This window comes from Branchiostoma lanceolatum, chromosome 12, assembly GCF_035083965.1.
Source record: "Branchiostoma lanceolatum isolate klBraLanc5 chromosome 12, klBraLanc5.hap2, whole genome shotgun sequence".
NCBI lineage: Eukaryota > Metazoa > Chordata > Leptocardii > Amphioxiformes > Branchiostomatidae > Branchiostoma > Branchiostoma lanceolatum.
In genome coordinates this window covers 1,657,574-1,671,282 of record NC_089733.1, presented here as the reverse complement: position 1 = coordinate 1,671,282, position 13,709 = coordinate 1,657,574, and positions in this window count along the sequence as shown.

The window sequence follows — 13,709 nt, the reverse complement described above, 5'->3', positions numbered from 1 at the left end:
GCGAAATTATCACTTTGAAAGTTTTTGTCGCCGAAAAGTCGGATTTGCATTGGAAACGACGTAGAACGGCCTAATAAGCTGTTCTAAGTCATTTGCAAACGATTCCGAGCGGTTTGGCGAGAAAAAAAGCCGAGATGAAATTTTACCCGCAAAGGCCGTATTAGGCTTCAAAACGTCGAAATAGGCCTTAAAACAGAGCTTTGGAGCGAAATTATCACTTTGAAATTTTTTGTCGCCGAAAAGTCGGATTTGCATTGGAAACGACGTAGAACGGCCTAATAAGCTGTTCTAAGTCATTTGCAAACGATTCCGAGCGGTTTGGCGAGAAAAAAAGCCAAGATGAAATTTTACCCGCAAAGGCCGTATTAGGCTTCAAAACGTCGAAATAGGCCTTAAAACAGAGCTTTGAAATTTTTTGTCGCCGAAAAGTCGGATTTGCATTGGAAACGACGTAGAACGGCCTAATAAGCTGTTCTAAGTCATTTGCAAACGATTCCGAGCGGTTTGGCGAGAAAAAAAGCCAAGATGAAATTTTACCCGCAAAGGCCGTATTAGGCTTCAAAACGTCGAAATAGGCCTTAAAACAGAGCTTTGGAGCGAAATTATCACGTTGAAATTTTTTGTCGCCGAAAAGTCGGATTTGCATTGGAAACGACGTAGAACGGCCTAATAAGCTGTTCTAAGTCATTTGCAAACGATTCCGAGCGGTTTGGCGAGAAAAAAAGCCGAGATGAAATTTTACCCGCAAAGGCCGTATTAGGCTTCAAAACGTCGAAATAGGCCTTAAAACAGAGCTTTGGAGCGAAATTATCACTTTGAAATTTTTTGTCGCCGAAAAGTCGGATTTGCATTGGAAACGACGTAGAACGGCCTAATAAGCTGTTCTAAGTCATTTGCAAACGATTCCGAGCGGTTTGGCGAGAAAAAAAGCCAAGATGAAATTTTACCCGCAAAGGCCGTATTAGGCTTCAAAACGTCGAAATAGGCCTTAAAACAGAGCTTTGGAGCGAAATTATCACTTTGAAAGTTTTTGTCGCCGAAAAGTCGGATTTGCATTGGAAACGACGTAGAACGGCCTAATAAGCTGTTCTAAGTCATTTGCAAACGATTCCGAGCGGTTTGGCGAGTAAAAAAGCCAAGATGTAATTTTACCCGCAAAGGCCGTATTAGGCTTCAAAACGTCGAAATAGGCCTTAAAACAGAGCTTTGGAGCGAAATTATCACTTTGAAATTTTTTGTCGCCGAAAAGTCGGATTTGCATTGGAAACGACGTAGAACGGCCTAATAAGCTGTTCTAAGTCATTTGCAAACGATTCCGAGCGGTTTGGCGAGTAAAAAAGCCAAGATGAAATTTTACCCGCAAAGGCCGTATTAGGCTTCAAAACGTCGAAATAGGCCTTAAAACAGAGCTTTGGAGCGAAGTTATCACTTTGAAATTTTTTGTCGCCGAAAAGTCGGATTTGCATTGGAAACGACGTAGAACGGCCTAATAAGCTGTTCTAAGTCATTTGCAAACGATTCCGAGCGGTTTGGCGAGTAAAAAAGCCAAGATGAAATTTTACCCGCAAAGGCCGTATTAGGCTTCAAAACGTCGAAATAGGCCTTAAAACAGAGCTTTGGAGCGAAGTTATCACTTTGAAATTTTTTGTCGCCGAAAAGTCGGATTTGCATTGGAAACGACGTAGAACGGCCTAATAAGCTGTTCTAAGTCATTTGCAAACGATTCCGAGCGGTTTGGCGAGAAAAAAAGCCAAGATGAAATTTTACCCGCAAAGGCCGTATTAGGCTTCAAAACGTCGAAATAGGCCTTAAAACAGAGCTTTGGAGCGAAATTATCACTTTGAAATTTTTTGTCGCCGAAAAGTCGGATTTGCATTGGAAACGACGTAGAACGGCCTAATAAGCTGTTCTAGGTCATTTGCAAACGATTCCGAGCGGTTTGGCGAGAAAAAAAGCCAAGATGAAATTTTACCCGCAAAGGCCGTATTAGGCTTCAAAACGTCGAAATAGGCCATAAAACAGAGCTTTGGAGCGAAATTATCACTGAAATTTTTTGTCGCCGAAAAGTCGGATTTGCATTGGAAACGACGTAGAACGGCCTAATAAGCTGTTCTAAGTCATTTGCAAACGATTCCGAGCGGTTTGGCGAGAAAAAAAGCCAAGATGAAATTTTACCCGCAAAGGCCGTATTAGGCTTCAAAACGTCGAAATAGGCCTTAAAACAGAGCTTTGGAGCGAAATTATCACTTTGAAAGTTTTTGTCGCCGAAAAGTCGGATTTGCATTGGAAACGACGTAGAACGGCCTAATAAGCTGTTCTAAGTCATTTGCAAACGATTCCGAGCGGTTTGGCGAGAAAAAAAGCCAAGATGAAATTTTACCCGCAAAGGCCGTATTAGGCTTCAAAACGTCGAAATAGGCCTTAAAACAGAGCTTTGGAGCGAAATTATCACTTTGAAAGTTTTTGTCGCCGAAAAGTCGGATTTGCATTGGAAACGACGTAGAACGGCCTAATAAGCTGTTCTAAGTCATTTGCAAACGATTCCGAGCGGTTTGGCGAGTAAAAAAGCCAAGATAAAATTTTACCCGCAAAGGCCGTATTAGGCTTCAAAACGTCGAAATAGGCCTTAAAACAGAGCTTTGGAGCGAAATTATCACTTTGAAATTTTTTGTCGCCGAAAAGTCGGATTTGCATTGGAAACGACGTAGAACGGCCTAATAAGCTGTTCTAAGTCATTTGCAAACGATTCCGAGCGGTTTGGCGAGTAAAAAAGCCAAGATGAAATTTTACCCGCAAAGGCCGTATTAGGCTTCAAAACGTCGAAATAGGCCTTAAAACAGAGCTTTGGAGCGAAGTTATCACTTTGAAATTTTTTGTCGCCGAAAAGTCGGATTTGCATTGGAAACGACGTAGAACGGCCTAATAAGCTGTTCTAAGTCATTTGCAAACGATTCCGAGCGGTTTGGCGAGAAAAAAAGCCAAGATGAAATTTTACCCGCAAAGGCCGTATTAGGCTTCAAAACGTCGAAATAGGCCTTAAAACAGAGCTTTGAAATTTTTTGTCGCCGAAAAGTCGGATTTGCATTGGAAACGACGTAGAACGGCCTAATAAGCTGTTCTAAGTCATTTGCAAACGATTCCGAGCGGTTTGGCGAGAAAAAAAGCCGAGATGAAATTTTACCCGCAAAGGCCGTATTAGGCTTCAAAACGTCGAAATAGGCCTTAAAACAGAGCTTTGGAGCGAAATTATCACTTTGAAATTTTTTGTCGCCGAAAAGTCGGATTTGCATTGGAAACGACGTAGAACGGCCTAATAAGCTGTTCTAAGTCATTTGCAAACGATTCCGAGCGGTTTGGCGAGAAAAAAAGCCAAGATGAAATTTTACCCGCAAAGGCCGTATTAGGCTTCAAAACGTCGAAATAGGCCTTAAAACAGAGCTTTGAAATTTTTTGTCGCCGAAAAGTCGGATTTGCATTGGAAACGACGTAGAACGGCCTAATAAGCTGTTCTAAGTCATTTGCAAACGATTCCGAGCGGTTTGGCGAGAAAAAAAGCCAAGATGAAATTTTACCCGCAAAGGCCGTATTAGGCTTCAAAACGTCGAAATAGGCCTTAAAACAGAGCTTTGGAGCGAAATTATCACTTTGAAATTTTTTGTCGCCGAAAAGTCGGATTTGCATTGGAAACGACGTAGAACGGCCTAATAAGCTGTTCTAAGTCATTTGCAAACGATTCCGAGCGGTTTGGCGAGAAAAAAAGCCGAGATGAAATTTTACCCGCAAAGGCCGTATTAGGCTTCAAAACGTCGAAATAGGCCTTAAAACAGAGCTTTGGAGCGAAATTATCACTTTGAAATTTTTTGTCGCCGAAAAGTCGGATTTGCATTGGAAACGACGTAGAACGGCCTAATAAGCTGTTCTAAGTCATTTGCAAACGATTCCGAGCGGTTTGGCGAGAAAAAAAGCCAAGATGAAATTTTACCCGCAAAGGCCGTATTAGGCTTCAAAACGTCGAAATAGGCCTTAAAACAGAGCTTTGGAGCGAAATTATCACTTTGAAAGTTTTTGTCGCCGAAAAGTCGGATTTGCATTGGAAACGACGTAGAACGGCCTAATAAGCTGTTCTAAGTCATTTGCAAACGATTCCGAGCGGTTTGGCGAGTAAAAAAGCCAAGATAAAATTTTACCCGCAAAGGCCGTATTAGGCTTCAAAACGTCGAAATAGGCCTTAAAACAGAGCTTTGGAGCGAAATTATCACTTTGAAATTTTTTGTCGCCGAAAAGTCGGATTTGCATTGGAAACGACGTAGAACGGCCTAATAAGCTGTTCTAAGTCATTTGCAAACGATTCCGAGCGGTTTGGCGAGTAAAAAAGCCAAGATGAAATTTTACCCGCAAAGGCCGTATTAGGCTTCAAAACGTCGAAATAGGCCTTAAAACAGAGCTTTGGAGCGAAGTTATCACTTTGAAATTTTTTGTCGCCGAAAAGTCGGATTTGCATTGGAAACGACGTAGAACGGCCTAATAAGCTGTTCTAAGTCATTTGCAAACGATTCCGAGCGTTTGGCGAGTAAAAAGCCAAGATGAAATTTTACCCGCAAAGGCGTATTAGGCTTCAAAACGTCGAAATAGGCCTTAAAACAGAGCTTTGGAGCGAAGTTATCACTTTGAAATTTTTTGTCGCCGAAAAGTCGATTTGCATTGGAAACGACGTAGAACGGCCTAATAAGCTGTTCTAAGTCATTTGCAAACGATTCCGAGCGGTTTGGCGAGAAAAAAAAGCCAAGATGAAATTTTACCCGCAAAGGCCGTATTAGGCTTCAAAACGTCGAAATAGGCCTTAAAACAGAGCTTTGGAGCGAAATTATCACTTTGAAATTTTTTGTCGCCGAAAAGTCGGATTTGCATTGGAAACGACGTAGAACGGCCTAATAAGCTGTTCTAGGTCATTTGCAAACGATTCCGAGCGGTTTGGCGAGAAAAAAAGCCAAGATGAAATTTTACCCGCAAAGGCCGTATTAGGCTTCAAAACGTCGAAATAGGCCATAAAACAGAGCTTTGGAGCGAAATTATCACTGAAATTTTTTGTCGCCGAAAAGTCGGATTTGCATTGGAAACGACGTAGAACGGCCTAATAAGCTGTTCTAAGTCATTTGCAAACGATTCCGAGCGGTTTGGCGAGAAAAAAAGCCAAGATGAAATTTTACCCGCAAAGGCCGTATTAGGCTTCAAAACGTCGAAATAGGCCTTAAAACAGAGCTTTGGAGCGAAATTATCACTTGAAAGTTTTTGTCGCCGAAAAGTCGGATTTGCATTGGAAACGACGTAGAACGGCTGTTCAAGTCATTTGCAAACGATTCGAGCGGTTTGGCGAGAAAAAAAGCCAAGATGAAATTTTACCCGCAAAGGCCGTATTAGGCTTCAAAACGTCGAAATAGGCCTTAAAACAGAGCTTTGGAGCGAAGTTATCACTTTGAAATTTTTTGTCGCCGAAAAGTCGGATTTGCATTGGAAACGACGTAGAACGCCTAATAAGCTGTTCTAAGTCATTTGCAAACGATTCCGAGCGGTTTGGCGAGAAAAAAAGCCAAGATGAAATTTTACCCGCAAAGGCCGTATTAGGCTTCAAAACGTCGAAATAGGCCTTAAAACAGAGCTTTGGAGCGAAATTATCACTTTGAAATTTTTTGTCGCCGAAAAGTCGGATTTGCATTGGAAACGACGTAGAACGGCCTAATAAGCTGTTCTAAGTCATTTGCAAACGATTCCGAGCGTTTGGCGAGAAAAAAAGCCAAGATGAAATTTTACCCGCAAAGGCCGTATTAGGCTTCAAAACGTCGAAATAGGCCTTAAAACAGAGCTTTGGAGCGAAATTATCACTTTGAAAGTTTTTGTCGCCGAAAAGTCGGATTTGCATTGGAAACGACGTAGAACGGCCTAATAAGCTGTTCTAAGTCATTTGCAAACGATTCCGAGCGGTTTGGCGAGTAAAAAAGCCAAGATGAAATTTTACCCGCAAAGGCCGTATTAGGCTTCAAAACGTCGAAATAGGCCTTAAAACAGAGCTTTGGAGCGAAATTATCACTTTGAAATTTTTTGTCGCCGAAAAGTCGGATTTGCATTGGAAACGACGTAGAACGGCCTAATAAGCTGTTCTAAGTCATTTGCAAACGATTCGAGCGGTTTGGCGAGTAAAAAAGCCAAGATGAAATTTTACCCGCAAAGGCCGTATTAGGCTTCAAAACGTCGAAATAGGCCTTAAAACAGAGCTTTGGAGCGAAGTTATCACTTTGAAATTTTTTGTCGCCGAAAAGTCGGATTTGCATTGGAAACGACGTAGAACGGCCTAATAAGCTGTTCTAAGTCATTTGCAAACGATTCCGAGCGGTTTGGCGAGAAAAAAAAGCCAAGATGAAATTTTACCCGCAAAGGCCGTATTAGGCTTCAAAACGTCGAAATAGGCCTTAAAACAGAGCTTTGAAATTTTTTGTCGCCGAAAAGTCGGATTTGCATTGGAAACGACGTAGAACGGCCTAATAAGCTGTTCTAAGTCATTTGCAAAACGATTCCGAGCGGTTTGGCGAGAAAAAAAGCCAAGATGAAATTTGACCCGCAAAGGCCGACTTAGGCTTCAAAACGTCGAAATAGGCCTTAAAACAGAGCTTTTGGAGCGAAATTATCACTTTGAAATTTTTTGTCGCCGAAAAGTCGGATTTGCATTGGAAACGACGTAGAACGGCCTAATAAGCTGTTCTAAGATATTTGCAAACGATTCCGAGCGGTTTGGCGAGAAAAAAAGCCAAGATGAAATTTTACCCGCAAAGGCCGTATTAGGCTTCAAAACGTCGAAATAGGCCTTAAACAGAGCTTTGGAGCGAAATTATCACTTTGAAATTTTTTGTCGCCGAAAAGTCGGATTTGCATTGGAAACGACGTAGAACGGCCTAATAAGCTGTTCTAAGTCATTTGCAAAACGATTCCGAGCGGTTTGGCGAGAAAAAAAAGCCAAGATGAAATTTTACCCGCAAAGGCCGTATTAGGCTTCAAAACGTCGAAATAGGCCTTAAAACAGAGCTTTGGAGCGAAATTATCACTTTGAAAGTTTTTGTCGCCGAAAAGTCGGATTTGCATTGGAAACGACGTAGAACGGCCTAATAAGCTGTTCTAAGTCATTTGCAAACGATTCCGAGCGGTTTGGCGAGTAAAACAGCCAAGATGAAATTTTACCCGCAAAGGCCGTATTAGGCTTCAAAACGTCGAAATAGGCCTTAAAACAGAGCTTTGGAGCGAAATTATCACTTTGAAATTTTTTGTCGCCGAAAAGTCGGATTTGCATTGGAAACGACGTAGAACGGCCTAATAAGCTGTTCTAAGTCATTTGCAAACGATTCCGAGCGGTTTGGCGAGTAAAAAAGCCAAGATGAAATTTTACCCGCAAAGGCCGTATTAGGCTTCAAAACGTCGAAATAGGCCTTAAAACAGAGCTTTGGAGCGAAGTTATCACTTTGAAATTTTTGTCGCCGAAAAGTCGGATTTGCATTGGAAACGACGTAGAACGGCCTAATAAGCTGTTCTAAGTCATTTGCAAACGATTCCGAGCGGTTTGGCGAGAAAAAAAGCCAAGATGAAATTTTACCCGCAAAGGCCGTATTAGGCTTCAAAACGTCGAAATAGGCCTTAAAACAGAGCTTTGGAGCGAAATTATCACTTTGAAATTTTTGTCGCCGAAAAGTCGGATTTGCATTGGAAACGACGTAGAACGGCCTAATAAGCTGTTCTAGGTCATTTGCAAACGATTCCGAGCGGTTTGGCGAGAAAAAAAGCCAAGATGAAATTTTACCCGCAAAGGCCGTATTAGGCTTCAAAACGTCGAAATAGGCCATAAAACAGAGCTTTGGAGCGAAATTATCACTTTGAAAGTTTTTGTCGCCGAAAAGTCGGATTTGCATTGGAAACGACGTAGAACGGCCTAATAAGCTGTTCTAGGTCATTTGCAAACGATTCCGAGCGGTTTGGCGAGAAAAAAGCCAAGATGAAATTTTACCCGCAAAGGCCGTATTAGGCTTCAAAACGTCGAAATAGGCCTTAAAACAGAGCTTTGGAGCGAAATTATCACTTTGAAATTTTTTGTCGCCGAAAAGTCGGATTTGCATTGGAAACGACGTAGAACGGCCTAATAAGCTGTTCTAAGTCATTTGCAAACGATTCCGAGCGGTTTGGCGAGTAAAAAGCCAAGATGAAATTTTACCCGCAAAGGCCGTATTAGGCTTCAAAACGTCGAAATAGGCCTTAAAACAGAGCTTTGGAGCGAAATTATCACTTTGAAATTTTTTGTCGCCGAAAAGTCGGATTTGCATTGGAAACGACGTAGAACGGCCTAATAAGCTGTTCTAAGTCATTTGCAAACGATTCCGAGCGGTTTGGCGAGAAAAAAAGCCAAGATGAAATTTTACCCGCAAAGCCGTATTAGGCTTCAAAACGTCGAAATAGGCCTTAAAACAGAGCTTTGGAGCGAAATTATCACTTTGAAATTTTTTTGTCGCCGAAAAGTCGGATTTGCATTGGAAACGACGTAGAACGGCTGTTCCAAGTCATTTGCAAACGATTCCGAGCGGTTTGGCGAGAAAAAAAGCCAAGATGAAATTTTACCCGCAAAGGCCGTATTAGGCTTCAAAACGTCGAAATAGGCCTTAAAACAGAGCTTTGGAGCGAAGTTATCACTTTGAAATTTTTTGTCGCCGAAAAGTCGGATTTGCATTGGAAACGACGTAGAACGGCCTAATAAGCTGTTCTAAGTCATTTGCAAACGATTCCGAGCGGTTTGGCGAGAAAAAAAAGCCAAGATGAAATTTTACCCGCAAAGGCCGTATTAGGCTTCAAAACGTCGAAATAGGCCTTAAAACAGAGCTTTGGAGCGAAATTATCACTTTGAAATTTTTTGTCGCCGAAAAGTCGGATTTGCATTGGAAACGACGTAGAACGGCCTAATAAGCTGTTCTAAGTCATTTGCAAACGATTCCGAGCGGTTTGGCGAGAAAAAAAGCCAAGATGAAATTTTACCCGCAAAGGCCGTATTAGGCTTCAAAACGTCGAAAATAGGCCTTAAAACAGAGCTTTGGAGCGAAATTATCACTTTGAAAGTTTTTGTCGCCGAAAAGTCGGATTTGCATTGGAAACGACGTAGAACGGCCTAATAAGCTGTTCTAAGTCATTTGCAAACGATTCCGAGCGGTTTGGCGAGTAAAAAAGCCAGATGAAATTTTACCCGCAAAGGCCGTATTAGGCTTCAAAACGTCGAAATAGGCCTTAAAACAGAGCTTTGGAGCGAAGTTATCACTTTGAAATTTTTTGTCGCCGAAAAGTCGGATTTGCATTGGAAACGACGTAGAACGGCCTAATAAGCTGTTCTAAGTCATTTGCAAACGATTCCGAGCGGTTTGGCGAGTAAAAAAGCCAAGATGAAATTTTACCCGCAAAGGCCGTATTAGGCTTCAAAACGTCGAAATAGGCCTTAAAACAGAGCTTTGAAGCGAAGTTATCACTTTGAAATTTTTTGTCGCCGAAAAGTCGGATTTGCATTGGAAACGACGTAGAACGGCCTAATAAGCTGTTCTAAGTCATTTGCAAACGATTCCGAGCGGTTTGGCGAGAAAAAAAAGCCAAGATGAAATTTTACCCGCAAAGGCCGTATTAGGCTTCAAAACGTCGAAATAGGCCTTAAAACAGAGCTTTGGAGCGAAATTATCACTTGAAATTTTTTGTCGCCGAAAAGTCGGATTTGCATTGGAAACGACGTAGAACGGCCCTAATAAGCTGTTCTAGGTCATTTGCAAACGATTCCGAGCGGTTTGGCGAGAAAAAAAGCCAAGATGAAATTTTACCCGCAAAGGCCGTATTAGGCTTCAAAACGTCGAAATAGGCCATAAAACAGAGGTTTGGAGCGAAATTATCACTTTGAAATTTTTTGTCGCCGAAAAGTCGGATTTGCATTGGAAACGACGTAGAACGGCCTAATTAAGCTGTTCTAGGTCATTTGCAAACGATTCCGAGCGGTTTGGCGAGAAAAACAGCCAAGATGAAATTTTACCCGCAAAGGCCGTATTAGGCTTCAAAACGTCGAAATAGGCCTTAAAACAGAGCTTTGAAGCGAAATTATCACTTTGAAATTTTTTGTCGCCGAAAAGTCGGATTTGCATTGGAAACGACGTAGAACGGCCTAATAAGCTGTTCTAAGTCATTTGCAAACGATCCGAGCGGTTTGGCGAGTAAAAAAGCCAAGATGAAATTTTACCCGCAAAGGCCGTATTAGGCTTCAAAACGTCGAAATAGGCCTTAAAACAGAGCTTGGAGCGAAATTATCACTTTGAAATTTTTTGTCGCCGAAAAGTCGGATTTGCATTGGAAACGACGTAGAACGCCTAATAAGCTGTTCTAAGTCATTTGCAAACGATTCCGAGCGGTTTGGCGAGAAAAAAAGCCAAGATGAAATTTTACCCGCAAAGGCCGTATTAGGCTTCAAAACGTCGAAATAGGCCTTAAAACAGAGCTTTGGAGCGAAATTATCACTTTGAAATTTTTTGTCGCCGAAAAGTCGGATTTGCATTGGAAACGACGTAGAACGGCTGTTCCAAGTCATTTGCAAACGATTCCGAGCGGTTTGGCGAGAAAAAAAGCCAAGATGAAATTTTACCCGCAAAGGCCGTATTAGGCTTCAAAACGTCGAAATAGGCCTTAAAACAGAGCTTTGGAGCGAAGTTATCACTTTGAAATTTTTTGTCGCCGAAAAGTCGGATTTGCATTGGAAACGACGTAGAACGGCCTAATAAGCTGTTCTAAGTCATTTGCAAACGATTCCGAGCGGTTTGGCGAGAAAAAAAGCCAAGATGAAATTTTACCCGCAAAGGCCGTATTAGGCTTCAAAACGTCGAAATAGGCCTTAAAACAGAGCTTTGGAGCGAAATTATCACTTTGAAATTTTTTGTCGCCGAAAAGTCGGATTTGCATTGGAAACGACGTAGAACGGCTAATAAGCTGTTCTAAGTCATTTGCAAACGATTCCGAGCGGTTTGGCGAGAAAAAAAGCCAAGATGAAATTTTACCCGCAAAGGCCGTATTAGGCTTCAAAACGTCGAAATAGGCCTTAAAACAGAGCTTTGGAGCGAAATTATCACTTTGAAAGTTTTTGTCGCCGAAAAGTCGGATTTGCATTGGAAACGACGTAGAACGGCCTAATAAGCTGTTCTAAGTCATTTGCAAACGATTCCGAGCGGTTTGGCGAGTAAAAAAGCCAAGATGAAATTTTACCCGCAAAGGCCGTATTAGGCTTCAAAACGTCGAAATAGGCCTTAAAACAGAGCTTTGGAGCGAAATGATCACTTTGAAATTTTTTGTCGCCGAAAAGTCGGATTTGCATTGGAAACGACGTAGAACGGCCTAATAAGCTGTTCTAAGTCATTTGCAAACGATTCCGAGCGGTTTGGCGAGTAAAAAAGCCAAGATGAAATTTTACCCGCAAAGGCCGTATTAGGCTTCAAAACGTCGAAATAGGCCTTAAAACAGAGCTTTGGAGCGAAGTTATCACTTTGAAATTTTTGTCGCCGAAAAGTCGGATTGCATTGGAAACGACGTAGAACGGCCTAATAAGCTGTTCTAAGTCATTTGCAAACGATTCCGAGCGGTTTGGCGAGAAAAAAAAGCCAAGATGAAATTTTACCCGCAAAGGCCGTATTAGGCTTCAAAACGTCGAAATAGGCCTTAAAACAGAGCTTTGAAATTTTTTGTCGCCGAAAAGTCGGATTTGCATTGGAAACGACGTAGAACGGCCTAATAAGCTGTTCTAAGTCATTTGCAAACGATTCCGAGCGGTTTGGCGAGAAAAAAAGCAAGATGAAATTTTACCCGCAAAGGCCGACTTAGGCTTCAAAACGTCGAAATAGGCCTTAAAACAGAGCTTTGGAGCGAAATTATCACTTTGAAATTTTTTGTCGCGAAAAGTCGGATTTGCATTGGAAACGACGTAGAACGGCCTAATAAGCTGTTCTAAGATATTTGCAAACGATTCCGAGCGGTTTGGCGAGAAAAAAGCAAGATGAAATTTTACCCGCAAAGGCCGTATTAGGCTTCAAAACGTCGAAATAGGCCTTAAAACAGAGCTTTGGAGCGAAATTATCACTTTGAAATTTTTTGTCGCCGAAAAGTCGGATTTGCATTGGAAACGACGTAGAACGGCCTAATAAGCTGTTCTAAGTCATTTGCAAACGATTCCGAGCGGTTTGGCGAGAAAAAAAGCCAAGATGAAATTCTACCCGCAAAGGCCGTATTAGGCTTCAAAACGTCGAAATAGGCCTTAAAACAGAGCTTTGAGCGAAATTATCACTTTGAAATTTTTTGTCGCCGAAAAGTCGGATTTGCATTGGAAACGACGTAGAACGGCCTAATAAGCTGTTCTAAGTCATTTGCAAACGATTCGAGCGGTTTGGCGAGAAAAAAAGCCAAGATGAAATTTTACCCGCAAAGGCCGTATTAGGCTTCAAAACGTCGAAATAGGCCTTAAACAGAGCTTTGGAGCGAAATTATCACTTTGAAATTTTTTGTCGCCGAAAAGTCGGATTTGCATTGGAAACGACGTAGAACGGCCTAATAAGCTGTCTAAGTCATTTGCAAACGATTCCGAGCGGTTTGGCGAGAAAAAAAGCCAAGATGAAATTTTACCCGCAAAGGCCGTATTAGGCTTCAAAACGTCGAAATAGGCCTTAAAACAGAGCTTTGGAGCGAAATTATCACTTTGAAAGTTTTTGTCGCCGAAAAGTCGGATTTGCATTGGAAACGACGTAGAACGGCCTAATAAGCTGTTCTAAGTCATTTGCAAACGATTCCGAGCGGTTTGGCGAGTAAAAAAGCCAAGATGAAATTTTACCCGCAAAGGCCGTATTAGGCTTCAAAACGTCGAAATAGGCCTTAAAACAGAGCTTTGGAGCGAAATTATCACTTTGAAATTTTTTGTCGCCGAAAAGTCGGATTTGCATTGGAAACGACGTAGAACGGCCTAATAAGCTGTTCTAAGTCATTTGCAAACGATTCCGAGCGGTTTGGCGAGTAAAAAAGCCAAGATGAAATTTTACCCGCAAAGGCCGTATTAGGCTTCAAAACGTCGAAATAGGCCTTAAAACAGAGCTTTGGAGCGAAGTTATCACTTTGAAATTTTTTGTCGCCGAAAAGTCGGATTTGCATTGGAAACGACGTAGAACGGCTAATAAGCTGTTCTAAGTCATTTGCAAACGATTCCGAGCGGTTTGGCGAGTAAAAAAGCCAAGATGAAATTTTACCCGCAAAGGCCGTATTAGGCTTCAAAACGTCGAAATAGGCCTTAAAACAGAGCTTTGGAGCGAAGTTATCACTTTGAAATTTTTTGTCGCCGAAAAGTCGGATTTGCATTGGAAACGACGTAGAACGGCCTAATAAGCTGTTCTAAGTCATTTGCAAACGATTCCGAGCGGTTTGGCGAGAAAAAAAGCCAAGATGAAATTTTACCGCAAGGCCGTATTAGGCTTCAAAACGTCGAAATAGGCCTTAAAACAGAGCTTTGGAGCGAAATTATCACTTTGAAATTTTTTTGTCGCCGAAAAGTCGGATTTGCATTGGAAACGGACGTAGAACGGCCTAATAAGCTGTTCTAGGTCATTTGCAAACGATAACATCACTATGTATAG